General features: G+C 40.0%; 1 non-coding gene across 1 annotated transcript; it reads right to left on the minus strand.

Moving 5' to 3' along the window:
* Positions 1 to 953: 953 nt before the first annotated feature.
* LOC127098902 (small nucleolar RNA R71) lies at positions 954 to 1,060 on the minus strand. The gene has a single exon (XR_007793586.1). It is a non-coding gene; the product is annotated as a small nucleolar RNA R71 (small nucleolar RNA).
* Between the last annotated feature and the right edge of the window lie 13,216 nt (positions 1,061 to 14,276).

Below are 14,276 nucleotides of genomic sequence, written 5' to 3' on the forward strand. Positions count from 1 at the left end.
CTTTTTATAAGTGACAATAAGAGGGTTTGATTAGGGAGTACAACTCGGTTCTAAATACGCGAAAGCGACAGTTCCTGTTAAATTAGTTCTTTTCAAAGTAGGAAACATTGCCCATAAGTAGTTCTATTAGCAAGTACTTGGATTATCAGTTGATTACGTGAATTACATTCGACCCTGTCTTTATTAATTATATTCTATTTCAATACTTTACTTTTTATTGCACACTACAAAAACACTTATTTTGATTGCCTTTGATAAACACCATAACGACAGATAACGATAGATTGACACTTGGTCTTTGTGGATACGATAATCTTTTATATTACTCTGACGCGTTCGTATACTTGCGAACATCAAGTTTTCCAACGCATCAAGTTTTTGGCGCCGTTGCCGGGGACCAATTTCGTCAAATTTCATTTTCCTGTTGTTATATCGTTTAGACTTAGGTTATTTCCCGCCGGTCAATGCGAAGAACTCGCAGCACCGGAAGTTTAAGCTTAGTAAACCCTCTGGCGGAACCTGAACGTTACGCTCGCGCACGTTTATTCTTTCATAGGATTAAGAGAGCTATGGCCGAAGATCAAAACCAAAGACCTCTTAAGGACTTCGCTTAACCATCTAACGAAGAACCTAGTTCTAGTATAGTAAACCCAATCATCCCAGCCAATAATTTTGAATTTAAACCATCTCTGTTACAATTAGTGCAACAGAGACAATTCGCGGGTCTCGCTACCGAGAACCCTAACCAGCATTTAAAAATATTTCTTCAATTAGCAGATACTTTTAAAACCAATGGAGCTTCTCCTGAGGCAATACGTTTAAGATTATTTCCTTTTTCCCTCAGAGATAAAGCTCTATCATGGCTAGATTCCCTTCCATCCAATTCCATTACGACTTGGGATAACCTTAGAAGAGTTTTTCTTGCTAGATATTTTCCCCCGAGTAAGACCGCCGTTCTTCGAAACCATATAACTAGATTTACCCAAAACAATGGAGAATCGCTGTTCGAAGCTTGGGAGAGATATAAAGAGTTGTTACGAGCATGCCCACATCATGGCTTAGAAAATTGGTTAATCATTCAAACCTTCTATAATGGACTTCATTATAATACAAAGATGACCATCGACGCTGCCGGAGGCAGTGCTATGATGAACAAACCTTACCCTGAAGCTAGTGCCCTCATCGAAGACATGGCTCAAAACCATCAATCATGGGGAGTCGAACGAGCGACAGTTGAGAAGAAGGAAGCCCAAGGAGGAGTGCATGAACTAAGCTCTATAGACATGATGCAAGCTAAAATGGACGCATTAGCCCTCAAAGTCGAGCATATGTACACGAACCCGAATACTGTAGCCGCAGTTTCGTCAGATTGTGAGATATGTGGAACCCAAGGACACCAATCCGCAGAATGCAGTCTATTGAACGAAACCCACTCCGAGCAAGTGAACTACACCCAAGGGAACCCATACTCGAATACCTATAACCCTGGATGGAGGAATCACCCGAACTTCTCCTATAAAAACAATAACCCTATTCAAAATAATGCACCTCCGAGACCTAGTTATCAAGCCCCTAGATCAAATCAACCTATGCAACCTATACCACCAAAGCCGAGCCTTGAGAAAATTATGGAAAATTTTATCACCGCTCAAACCCAACAAAACAAGGAGTTCATGAATCAAAACATTCATGTTAACGAATTGATTACCCAGTTAGGAATCAAGGTTGACCAAATAGTTACTCATACCAAGATGCCTGAAACCCAGATCTCTCAGGTAGCTTTAAACTAAGCCCCTCAGACTACACCTGGAGGACAATTCCCTGGACAACCTCAACAAAATCCGAGAGGACAAGCCAATGCCATTACCCTAAGAAGTGGGAACGCTTATGATGAGCCACCAAACCCAAGATTAAGTGAACCCAAAACTTCTAAGGAATGTACCAAACCCTCATACGAAGTAAAGGAACCAGAGGAATCTGAAAACAAGGAAGGTCGAGATAAAGGAGAAGAACCTAAAGATAAAATTTACGTACCGCCCCCGCCATATAAACCACCTATACCATATCCCCAAAGACTCAAACAAACCCAGACCAATAAACAGTACCAAAAATTTATTAAAGTTATAGAAAAACTTCATGTAGAAATCCCTTTCACAGAAGTCATCACCCAAATACCTTCTTATGCAAAGTTTCTGAAAGACATCCTTACCAACAAACGTAGCCTTGACGATCCGAAGCCTTTGGAATGTAATTCTATTTCCGAGGACAAATTAGCAAAGAAAGATAAAGATCCTGGAAATTTCTCCATTCCTTGCCTTTTGGGTAATCATGTCATCGAAAAAGCTTTTCTAGACTTAGGAGCTAGTGTGAGCTTAATGCCTCTAGCAGTTTGTGAGAGGTTAAACTTAGGAGAATTACAACCCACTAAGATATCACTTCAGTTAGCCAATAGATCTGTCAAATATCCGATAGGCATTTTGGAAGATGTTCCTGTTAGGATAGGTCAACTATTTATCCCTACTGATTTTGTCATCATGGACATCAAAGAAGATAATGATATACCAATTCTTTTAGGTAGACCATTCTTATCAACTGCAGGAGCCATAATAGATGTCAAGAAAGGAAAGTTGACATTTGAGGTAGGTGACGAGAAAATAGAATTTATACTTTCGAAATTTCTTATGGCACCTGTGGTGGGAGACTCGTGTTATGCCTTAGATATCATTGATGAATGTGTTAGAGAATTAGAACAAAAAGAAATTATAAAAACAATCAAGTTACCATCAACCCCCATAAAGGAAGATTATGACTTTAAGGAACCTTACATCGATGATAACCTTTACGAATGTTTATCCCTTACTCCAGATCCTATGCCATGCCCTAAGAAACCAACCTTAGAACTTAAGGAACTGCCTAAGAACCTGAGATATGAGTTCCTCGATGAAAATATGAACCGCCCAGTTATAGTCAGTGCTACCTTGAGCCAAGAGGAGACGAACCAACTTTTAGACGTTTTACGAAGATATCCCTCAGCCTTAGGATATAATATCTCTGACCTGAAAGGTATAAGCCCATCTGTATGCATGCATCGGATTTCGCTCGAAGAAGATTCAAAACCCTCTAGGGAGCATCAGAGAAGAATAAACCCTATAATGAGTGATGTTGTTAAGAAGGAAGTTCTTAAGTTACTTGAGGCAGGTATAATCTACCAGATCTCGGATAGTAAGTGGGTGAGACCTGTGCATGTAGTACCTAAAAAGGGAGGCATCACAGTCGTGCAAAACGATAAAGGCGAACATGTAGCAAAATGTTTAGAAGGAGGATGGCAGATGTGTATAGATTATAGAAAATTAAATAAAGCAACTAGGAAGGACCATTTCCCTTTACCATTTATAGACCAGATGTTAGAGCATCTAGCCAGACACTCCTACTTCTGTTATCTAGATGGATACTCTGGATTCTTCCAAATACCTATTCACCCAGAAGATCAATAAAAAACTACCTTTACATGCCCTTATGGAACTTTTGCCTACAGACGAATGCCTTTCGGCCTCTGTAACGCTCCAGCTACTTTCCAACGTTGCATGATGTCAATCTTCGCGGATTACCTAGATGGTATCATGGAAGTGTTTATGGATGATTTCTCGGTCTGCGGATTCAATTTTCACAATTGTCTTGCTAACCTTGAGAAAATCCTAGAGAGATGTGTGGAGGTGAACCTCGTACTAAATTGGGAAAAATGTCATTTTATGGTGACCGAAGGAATAGTTTTAGGACATATAGTTTCCGAAAAAGGTATAGAGGTAGATAAAGCTAAAATAGAAGTTATAGAAAACCTAAAACCACCAAAAACCATCAGAGAAGTCCGAAGCTTTCTTGGACACGCTGGATTCTACCAGCGTTTTATTAAGGACTTCTCCAAAATAACAAAACCATTAACCGGACTTTTAATGAAAGATGCTGAATTCATTTTCGACGAAAAATGTAATGACGCATTTAATCTTTTAAAGCAAGCATTAATCTCTGCACCCATTATGAAACCGCCCGATTGGTCGGAACCTTTTGAGATAATGTGCGATGCTAGTGATTATGCAGTTGGAGCCGTTCTAGGACAAAGAAAAGATAAAAAATTACATGCCATTTATTATGCCAGTAGAACCCTAGATGCTGCCCAACTTAATTACGCAACAACCGAAAAAGAATTACTCGCTATAGTTTTCGCTATAGACAAATTTAGATCTTATCTAGTAGGAGCAAAAATTATTGTTTACACCGATCATGCTGCCATTCGTTACCTATTAAGTAAAAAAGATGCCAAGCCCAGGTTACTCCGATGGATTCTATTACTACAAGAGTTTGATTTAGATATAAGAGATAAAAAAGGCACTGAGAATGTAGTAACCGGTCACCTTTCTAGGCTAGAACATCTAAAACCTGAACTAGTACCCATAAACGATGATTTCGCCTATGATAGACTGATCGCTAAAGTAGAAACCATTGAAGACAATAACCTAGATCCTTATGAGCATTCCAAAAATTCCTTAGCAATAAGTAACGTACCCTGGTATGCAGATTTCGTTAATGACCTAGCTGCTGATATAGTACCCCCTGATCTTGACTACCACCGCAAGAAGAAATTCTTCCACGATGTGAGAAACTTCTATTGGGACGAACCGCTCCTTTTCAAAAGGGGTAAAGATGGCATTTTTCGCCGTTGCGTTCCAGAAGAAGAGGTAAATAATATTATCGAGCATTGTCATTCTGCACCTTATGGTGGACATGCAAGCACCTCTAAGACATACGCCAAGATTCTTCAAGCTGGCCTATTCTGGCCTACCATGTGGCGTGATGTCTATGCTTTCATTGTCAAGTGTGATAGATGCCAACGCACTGGAAACATTTCAAGACGTGATGAAATGCCTCTACAAAACATTCAGGAAGTAGAAATCTTTGACGTATGGGTTATAAATTTCATGGGACCCTTTCCACCATCCTTAGGAAACAGGTATATTTTAGTAGCCGTAGACTATGTGTCTAAGTGGATTGAAGCTATAGCTGCACCCACAAACGACACTAGGGTAGTAATTAAACTATTTTAAAACTATATATTCCCTAGATTTGGAACACCATGTTTAGTCATAAGCGATGGAGGATCACACTTTATATCGAGAATATTTGACAAACTTTTAAGAAAATATGGAGTTAGGCATAGAGTAGAAACACCGTACCACCCACAAACTAGTGGCCAAGTAGAAGTATCTAATAGGGAGATAAAACAAATCCTAGAGAAAACTGTTTCTATTTCTATGAGAGACTGGTCTCAGAAGCTTCAAGAAGCATTATGGGCCTATAGAACCGCTTTCAAAACCCCTATAGGAACTACCCCTTACCAACTAGTTTATGGAAAATCATGTCACTTACCCTTCGAATTAGAGCATAAAGCCTATTGGGCCATTAAAACTTTGAATTTAGACTACCTAGCCGCTGGAGAAAAGCGTACCCTAGACATTCATAAATTAGAAGAACTTAGGCAATCTGCCTACGAGAATGCAAAAATATATAAAGAGAGAACAAAAGCCTATCATGACAAAAGAATAGTAAAGAAAAACTTCAATATAGGCGATTCTGTTCTCCTTTTCAACAGTAGGTTACGACTCTTCCCTGGAAAGCTACGTTCAAGATGGACTGGTCCTTTCCAAGTATCCAAGATTCTGAGATCCGGAGCCGTAGAAATCAAGAACAATACATGTAGTCCATTCATTGTAAATGGACAAAGACTGAAGCTCTACGAAGGAGGAGACATTCCAGCATACTACTCGAGCCACACCCTGATTGATCCGCCGATTCATACTACTACAGGTGTATAAATTCTAACCGTCAAGCTAATGACGTTAAACAAGCATTGCGTGGGAGGCAACCCATGGTTTTTCTTTTCATTTTACTTTTTTTCGCATTTATTTACATTTATTTTTATTTTTATTTTATTTTATCTTATTTTGCATTGAGCCTAAAGTTTGAATGGTTTGTATTTTCAGGATCACTTTCCTAACTTTTACAGGATGCATGTTGCCTATAGAGACAATGCTCAGAGGGAGCGCTACATTGCTTTATATCAGCGCCCTATGGCACCCACACGTTACCCTGACCAGCACTGTATGGAGGCACTGGGTATCGAGCCGAGTATCCGATTCCTTAGCCACCAGCTTCACTGGGACGAGTTTGCTGATGATTTGAGTAACACATATAGGAACCTGACTTTGGAGTTCCTGAGTTCATTCGACTATGACCCATATTTTGGACCAGATGGGTATGCTGCTTTCAGACTTTTTGGAGTTGAATACTCCTTCAGCCAGAAAGAGTTCGGCGACTTATTGGGCTTCCAGACCACTCCTGATGCTATCCCGAAGACACCTATGGGATATTTTCTAGGCAAGGAGGTGGAGAAGTTTTGGAGTGATATATCAGGTGGCGGAAGCCAGGATCCATCTACGCAGTTATCTTATGTCATACATAACCCAACCTTCAGATATTTTCAGATGATATTAGCACATTCCTTCTTGGGAAGACAGGATGTAGAGACACTACTGAGTGAAGAGGAGATCTTCCTATTATTTTGCGCATCCCAGTCTCGCCCAGTAGCATGTGGGAACTTTTTATTCAATAATCTCAGCGGTATCTCTAGATCCACCGAAGGAGTCATCCATGTTGGTGGAATCATCACACAGATTGTTGTTGCTTTAGGTCTGTCTCGCAAGCTGTCGCATCTTCGGACCTACTGTGGATACACTACCATGGACATCGATTTCTGTTTGACCAGAGGATTGATGAGGAGAGCTTCTTTCCATCCATGTCAGTTCCGATTGCTAGTCGACAGTGAGGCTATCCATTATTTCACGCTGCCAGACCCTATGATGACCAGTGTGCATGATCCAGCGAATTTGAGTTATGCTCTAGAGGGCCAGGGAGAGACCGTCGAGGCACCGAGATCACCACCCGCTGCTGAATACACGCCTACACCACCATCTCCTAGAATCACTATTTTCTCTAATAATCATTCATTGCAGACACCCGACATACGCACCCAGATTGCTGAGTGCCGTAGAGAGATTGCAGAGCTTAGACAAGAAGTGGCGGACCTAACTTTACAGATAGGAGTGTCTGATCTCACCCATGCGACTGAAGCCAATTGTCTATATCAGGAGATCGCAGAGCTCAGGCAGGAGATAGCCGTGCTCCGTGGATCCACTCAGGCAGACGACACCCCTACTACCTGATCTCACCATTTCATTTCATTTTATTTCTCTTTTATATATATTTTGTATTTGCATTACTCATTTTTATCGCATTTGGAATATTATATAAACTTCTACTACACATTAGTATTTCTATTTTTTATCTATATATATTTTATATTTATTTTATTTGCATTTTTAATTTTTCAGTTATTTATTTATTTATATTTAATTTCTGTTTTTGTTTTTGTTTCAGTTTCACTTTTTATTTTTGTTTTTACTTTTATAAAATTATGCAAGTCAAAGAAACTAGGAGAATCACAAGACAAATGCTATCCAGACCCCTCAAAGCCAAAAGACAAGAGAAGCCCAAACCAAAGGACCAAAATCTGGCCCAGCCAGGTTTTGCCTTGTGGCGCCCGCCATAGGACCTGTGGCGCCCGCCACAGCGTCTGTAAATGGTCGGGGCTGACCACTTTTCTTCACCATTTTTGCAACTTACAACCTCCAAAACCCATTTTTTTCACCTTGGAAAAAAGCCCTTGAACCCACAAAAAGCTCATACTTTCCTAACCATCATACCACACAAATCATTAATCCACTTTCCATTTTCGATTTCATCCGCCGGATTTTGTAAAAATCCAACCTTTTCACCAACCACTTCATCTTCTTCATCCACTTTTCAAGAGCATTCAAATGGAGTTCAACGGATTCATTCTTCGAGGAGGGAAACCAGGGGAGAGACAAAGAAAAATAATTGAACGGTTGCAAAATCGGGAAATTCTCCCGACAAGGTATGTTGACGAAAATTGTCTCTATACTTTAGGTATCTACCATAGCGTTTTTCATTTATTAGACATCATAGGTTTGCATAATTTCTTTATCAACAAAGAACCCACCTATGAGCGGCTGACAATCGAATTTTTAAGTTCCTTAATTTATATTGTCAATCCTAACACTGCTAGCACAATTGGTACTGTTCAATTTAGAATGTTTGTTGTTGAATACCAATTCAGTTCCGATGAACTAGCCAGCTTGTTAGGGATCCCTCATGGGGAAGGTGCTATTTGTGAGGCCCCATTGGATTCCGAATGGTATGTTGAGGTATTTTCCTTCTGGGAGCGTTTATCAAACACTTCCATAAACTCTTTTGAAGGAGTTCTTGCCTCAACTATCCATAACCCGGCCATCAGAGTTTTTAGATATCTGTTGGCATGCACTATTTTTGGCCGGGAGAATCCAAATAAGGTTAACGCTAGAGAGCTTCTATATTTGCAAGGAAGCCTCACAAATAAGAAAATTAATTCGGTTTCGTTTATGCTCGCCCATATGATTTTAACTCTGAATAAGGCGGGACCGATTTCTTTTGGTGGATTGATTACGTCTATTGCTCAGGCACTTAACCTGAACAATGAGATGGCTACCCTAGACCCCTTACCTCCTCGCACAATTAACTTAAAATTTCTGAGAGACATGAAATTGTGTCGTTCAAGGAGAGAAGAAGGTTATACACTTATGATTCATGGTGTAGCCATCCATCTATTATTCTACCTTGCACTAGACGTACTGATATACGTGATGAGAGGAATTGGACCTACGATTTAGATGCTCCACCTGTTTTGGGTCCTCTTCCTCCTAACATTCCTGATGAGGCGGGACCAGACACTGATGATGAATATGATCAGAGAGAGAGATCTCCCGTACCACATGTGTCCCCCCATCATCCTTCACCACCACACACCGCATCATCTTCTTCTTCTGCAGGTACCACTCCTGGCTTCTATATTACAAAGGAGATGTGGCGTGACCACCTGGCTAGAGAGCAAAGGCGTGACGACCTACTCTCTACCATCCAGCAACAAATGACGGATAATATGAACTTCATGCAACAATCACAGCGGAGGACAGACAGGTCCTACGACACTGTCCTACAGTCCCTGCAAGTGATCACCGATACACAAGCCCGTCAACAACAATACCACCAGAGACACATGGCACTAATTAAAGCCACCCAAGGTTCCATTATTGGTAACCTTCGAGAGGTGAGAACCGCTCAGGATGCCCTGCAGGCGAGGATGGATCAGAGAGATCGTCGTCGTACCCGATCCCGTCGTCCACCTCAGGATGGCGAGGGCACTAGTGGTCAGCAATAGGTTGCCAGGTAACTCTTCCCTTATCTTATTTCAAAACATTGGGGACAATGTTCGATTTAAGTGTGGGAGGAGCATTTATCGTTTTCCTTTTATTTTCAGTTTATTTGCTGTTTTTAGACCGTTTATTTCCTTTTAGTTGTTTAATTTCCCTTTCAGTCGTTTATTTTGCTTTTTAGTATAATGCATGAGTCTGACGAGTCACCAAATATAGTAGATCCTTAGTACAATCCTACCTCCCCATACCTTTAGCCCCACCAAAATTTTTTTGCAAAAGAAAATAGGTGTTATTTCGAAAGTTTTCAGGTTTTAAGGACATGTTTTGAGTAAGGATGCGGTGACTTGGGAGAACTTTGCGAAACATCTGTATCTGTTTTAGCACCATAAGCTTCGTAAATATAGGAATCATTCCCGAAACCCCATATACCATGGCCTTAATCATCATTTCCGTATAAGTCCTCAGTAGTTTATCCTAGCAGTCAGCTCCGGCCTACGCATCCTCTACGTAGGGGACCGATGCAAATAAGTGAATGATCCAGAAAAACAAAAAAACAAAATAAAGCAAAAAGGCAACTCCGGTATAGGTGACCCTCGCAAAGTCGTTTAAACCAAAGGATTGTAAAAATTGCTACAAAAAGAAAAAGAAAAAGAAAAAGAAAAGCAGTACCCACTGCTAGTTGGTTCAGAGGTATCTGACACTGAACTCGGTAGGGCGGATTACGATCCGATCCCCCATAACTCCAGTTGGGTCCAAAGGGTTTACACATGTTTATGTGCCGGAAAACCCAAGCTCATATCATAATCACTAACACGCCACTCTACTATGAAGCATGTACGGATAACAGGCTTAATGTGATTGCGCCTGAATGAAAAGGACACAAAAAGAGATGAAGAGGCAGGCCTAGGTATTGTGGGATAATATGGGTTGGTTAATATAGGAATGAAGTTTATGTCCGTATTTGCGGATTAGTGTTATCATGATACCCTTAGTTCACTCAGTTAGTACCTATCACTGCATCCCGACTTGAACTTAGAATTTCTACCTGAAGCACTCATTTACACCAGTTTTTCTTTTATGAGCTTTTCAATGTTTTGCTTGAGGACAAGCAAAGGTTTAAGTGTGGGAGAGTTTGATCACACTAAAATTTACGTATTTTCGACTCCGATTTCACATGCATTCTAGTCATTTTATTGTCATTTTGTTGTGTTATTACTGTGTTTTCCTTTGTTTTCAGGTTTTTACTTTAATCGGAGCCCCGATCGAGAAAAGGAGTGAAAAAGAGCTAAAAACCCTAAAAATCAGCATTTTGTGCTTATGGCCTACCCCATGGCGGGCACCACAGACCAAGCCATGACGTGTCCAAGTCCAACTTCCTCAACTCCCATGTTTCCCCACTTCATCCACTAAGGCGCCCCACTTTGTGCTTGTGGCGGGCGCCATAGCCTTGTGGCGGGCGCCACAAGAAAGAAACGGTTTCCTCTATTTTCAAGTTGAAGGGCATCCAAGTCAATTCCACTTTTTTTATTTGCTTATAAATAGAAACGCGAATTCAGTTTTACAATCATCCAAACTTAGAGCAGAGGCAAACTCAGAAGCAACTTTGTTTCACTTAGGCATATATTCAGTATTTTATAGTGGTAATCGCTTCGCATTGGAGTGTTACCACAGTTGTGTCATCAAGTCTGTGATAGAGTCTGTAATCGAGTTTGGAGCACTTTGGAAGGAAGTTAATCCTGCCGCCATTTACATTTCCGCAGTGCAATTTACTCAGTCCTCTGATTGGAGCAGGTTTTTATTACTCACCTTTACTTTATTTATTTCCCGCACTCGCCTTTACTTTATTTATTTCTCGCACTCGCCTTTACTTTATTTATTTCTCGCACTCGCCTTTACTTTATTTATTTCCCGCACTCGCTTTTACTTTATTTATTTCCCGCACTCGCCTTTACTTTATTTATTTCCCGCACTCGCCTTTACTTTATTTATTTCCCGCACTTGCCTTTATTTTATTTATTTCTCGCACTCGCTTTTACTTTATTTAGTTCCCGCACTCGCTTTAAATTATTTACTTTCCGCACTCGCACTACTTTTATTTACTTTAATGCACTTTTACTTTACCATGTCTAGCTAAATTCATAAGGCTAGAATGTAAGGATCGTAATTAAACCAGTAATCCGTACAATTGTTCGTAGAAACACTTAAAGGGCTATTTTAACTTTCAACTTAAGTTTTCCCGCACTTCAATTCCGTTGGGTATGATCGAAAGCCGTCCAACGTCTTTATAAACTTAATTGTTTTTAACTATTTCAAAAACAGCGAAAGCGCTTTGTTTAGTTCATTAGGAGTTTTTACCATCAAGAAGAAAAGAGATTTTAAAACTATTTTCGGACGCGTTTATAAGTTTAGAGTCTGGTTCGTGAGAACCTCTTTTGGTTAAGAAATCCAGGTTATAATACTTTTCAACTTAGTCAAGATACTATATTTCTTAAAAATAGGTTTACTGCTCTAACGCAATGCGCGCCTTTTTATAAGTGACAATAAGAGGGTTTGATTAGGGAGTACAACTCGGTTCTGAATATGCGAAAGCGACAGTTCCTGTTAAATTAGTTCTTTTCAAAGTAGGAAACATTGCCCATAAGTAGTTCTATTAGCAAGTACTTGGATTATCAATTGATTACGTGAATTACATTCGACCCTGTCTTTATTAATTATATTCTATTTCAATACTTTACTTTTTATTGCACACTACAAAAACACTTATTTTGATTGCCTTTGATAAACACCATAACGACAGATAACGATAGATTGACACTTGGTCTTTGTGGATACGATAATCTTTTATATTACTCTGACGCGTTCGTATACTTGCGAACATCAAGTTTTCCAACGCATCACTCATCTTTAATTGGTGACAGTTATCTTCATCCAATATTCGGTGATGATATCCCCTCATCTGCTTGGATAATTGCCATGATTACACAATTTATCCCCAGCGGGTCATCTCTCGTATACCTTGTTGTTGTTGGTAACAATTGTTTCTCCCCCGAATTGGTCATCATTATATACCTAGTTTCGATATCCCAATGCCTTTTCTTTTTGGTCGATTTATCCTTTATTAACCCAGTAACCGGTTGTGGATAATCGTCCATGCGAGTATATTATCTACGTTCTGACGGTAATAGATAGTACATGCACTCTCGGGTCTGAAGCCTTTTGTTCTTCCCTAGTTGAGTAAGATCTGTATCCCCTTTGTGGAGTCGAATATCCATCCTGTAATCGAGTTTGCTTTTAGCCCTCTTTTGGATGATGAGTGTTTTGGGAATATTCCCCAATTCACGCCTTGGTTGGTCACCTATTATATGCCCAGTAACCAGTATCCCTGGTGTTCCTTCCTCTCTGCTCCCTATTATGACTTTTTGTCCCCTGTGGAGTCAGGTTTCCTGAGTTAAAATATACCTTTTAGGTTTTCCTCAGACATTTTGAAGTTTTGATATCTCGCACGCTTATACCGGTCTTGGATATTCATCTCTTCCTGAGCATGTTGTATCTCTCACCCTCATACCCGGCGTTCAGATCACATGTCTCCTTGAGCTTATTACCCAGTAACCGGTAATACCTAGTCCCGCTGCTTCCCTAGGAGTGTCCTTGTGGACATCCCCAGCGAAGTCCCTTAGTGGATTGTTTTCATCCGGATTTTATCCGAAGTATCCACTGTGGATAGTTTTTTGCTGTATTGGCATATTCCCCAATACATGCATCTTCAAGTCAGCTCGAGTCTTTCCATTGGATCTTTTCCCTTTGGAATTTTGTTCCCCACGCTTTGAGTCGTGACCTGCTCGCGCATTTTTATCCCTTTTCTATCCCCAGGAGAGTCCCCAGGGTCTTGGTCCCATGGAGTGAATTGCTCATATGGATTATCAGTGGCTTATGATTTCTTTGCTTTTGTGGACACATATATCCACAGAGTGTTACCATTTTTCATACCTACATTTGCATCATGAGGTCTCTTAGGGACCACAATTCGTCTCTTTGTTATTATTTAAGCCCATTCTACCCCGTCGAGACGAAGATTTTAACCTTCACTTCTCTGGCTAGAATGACCTTAAATAGGGACATCTGTAAGACCCCAATTTTGACCCTAAGATCCCTCATGGCATCATAATATTGCATTTGCATTGCCTCAAGGATCTTTAGCATCTTGGTTCCCTTTGCCTTTGGGTGGGACTCCTTGTGATTGGTTTGAGATCACCAAGCATGCTTGAATTATACATCATTGTTTCTCTTACTTTTGTTTACTAATCAAAAGCACAAAAATGTGTCACTAACATCTTTTGTTTGAAGCTTGAGTATCATCCAAGACACTTTGTGGGTTCTATTTAGATGATCAGTCAACACAAGGGAATGGCTTGAGATACTTCCAACAGGTTCAAATGGGGTCTATTCGTCAGTCAAAACGTTAATCTTGAAGGAGCAAAAGTTTGTTCATGAGCTGTCATGCTCGCTAGGCGAGCAGAATGGGTCGCCTAGCGAGTCCCAAGAAAAGCCACGAGAATCACCAACGCTCAGAGGAATTTCTTGAACTGTCATGCTCGCTAGGCGAAGCCTACGTGTTAAAGAATAAATAAAAATAAAAAATAAAAAATAAAAAAATAAAAAAAAATAAAAAAAAATAAATAAATAAAAATAAAAATAAAAATAAAAATAATAAAATATAACAGAAATTTTTTGGACTTAGGCCTCTCTCATTTGAGCCCACAGGTCCACAAAAATCAGGTTATAAATTCAGAGTTTCAGTGAAACAAAAAGCAATTCTATTCCTATTACCCTGGCAGGGAAAAAGATAGTGAGAGAAGAGCTAACAGAGTTCAGAGCAACCTCCAGAGACTGAAGGGA

Source organism: Lathyrus oleraceus, chromosome 6 (genome assembly GCF_024323335.1).
Source record: "Lathyrus oleraceus cultivar Zhongwan6 chromosome 6, CAAS_Psat_ZW6_1.0, whole genome shotgun sequence".
Taxonomy (NCBI): domain Eukaryota; kingdom Viridiplantae; phylum Streptophyta; class Magnoliopsida; order Fabales; family Fabaceae; genus Lathyrus; species Lathyrus oleraceus.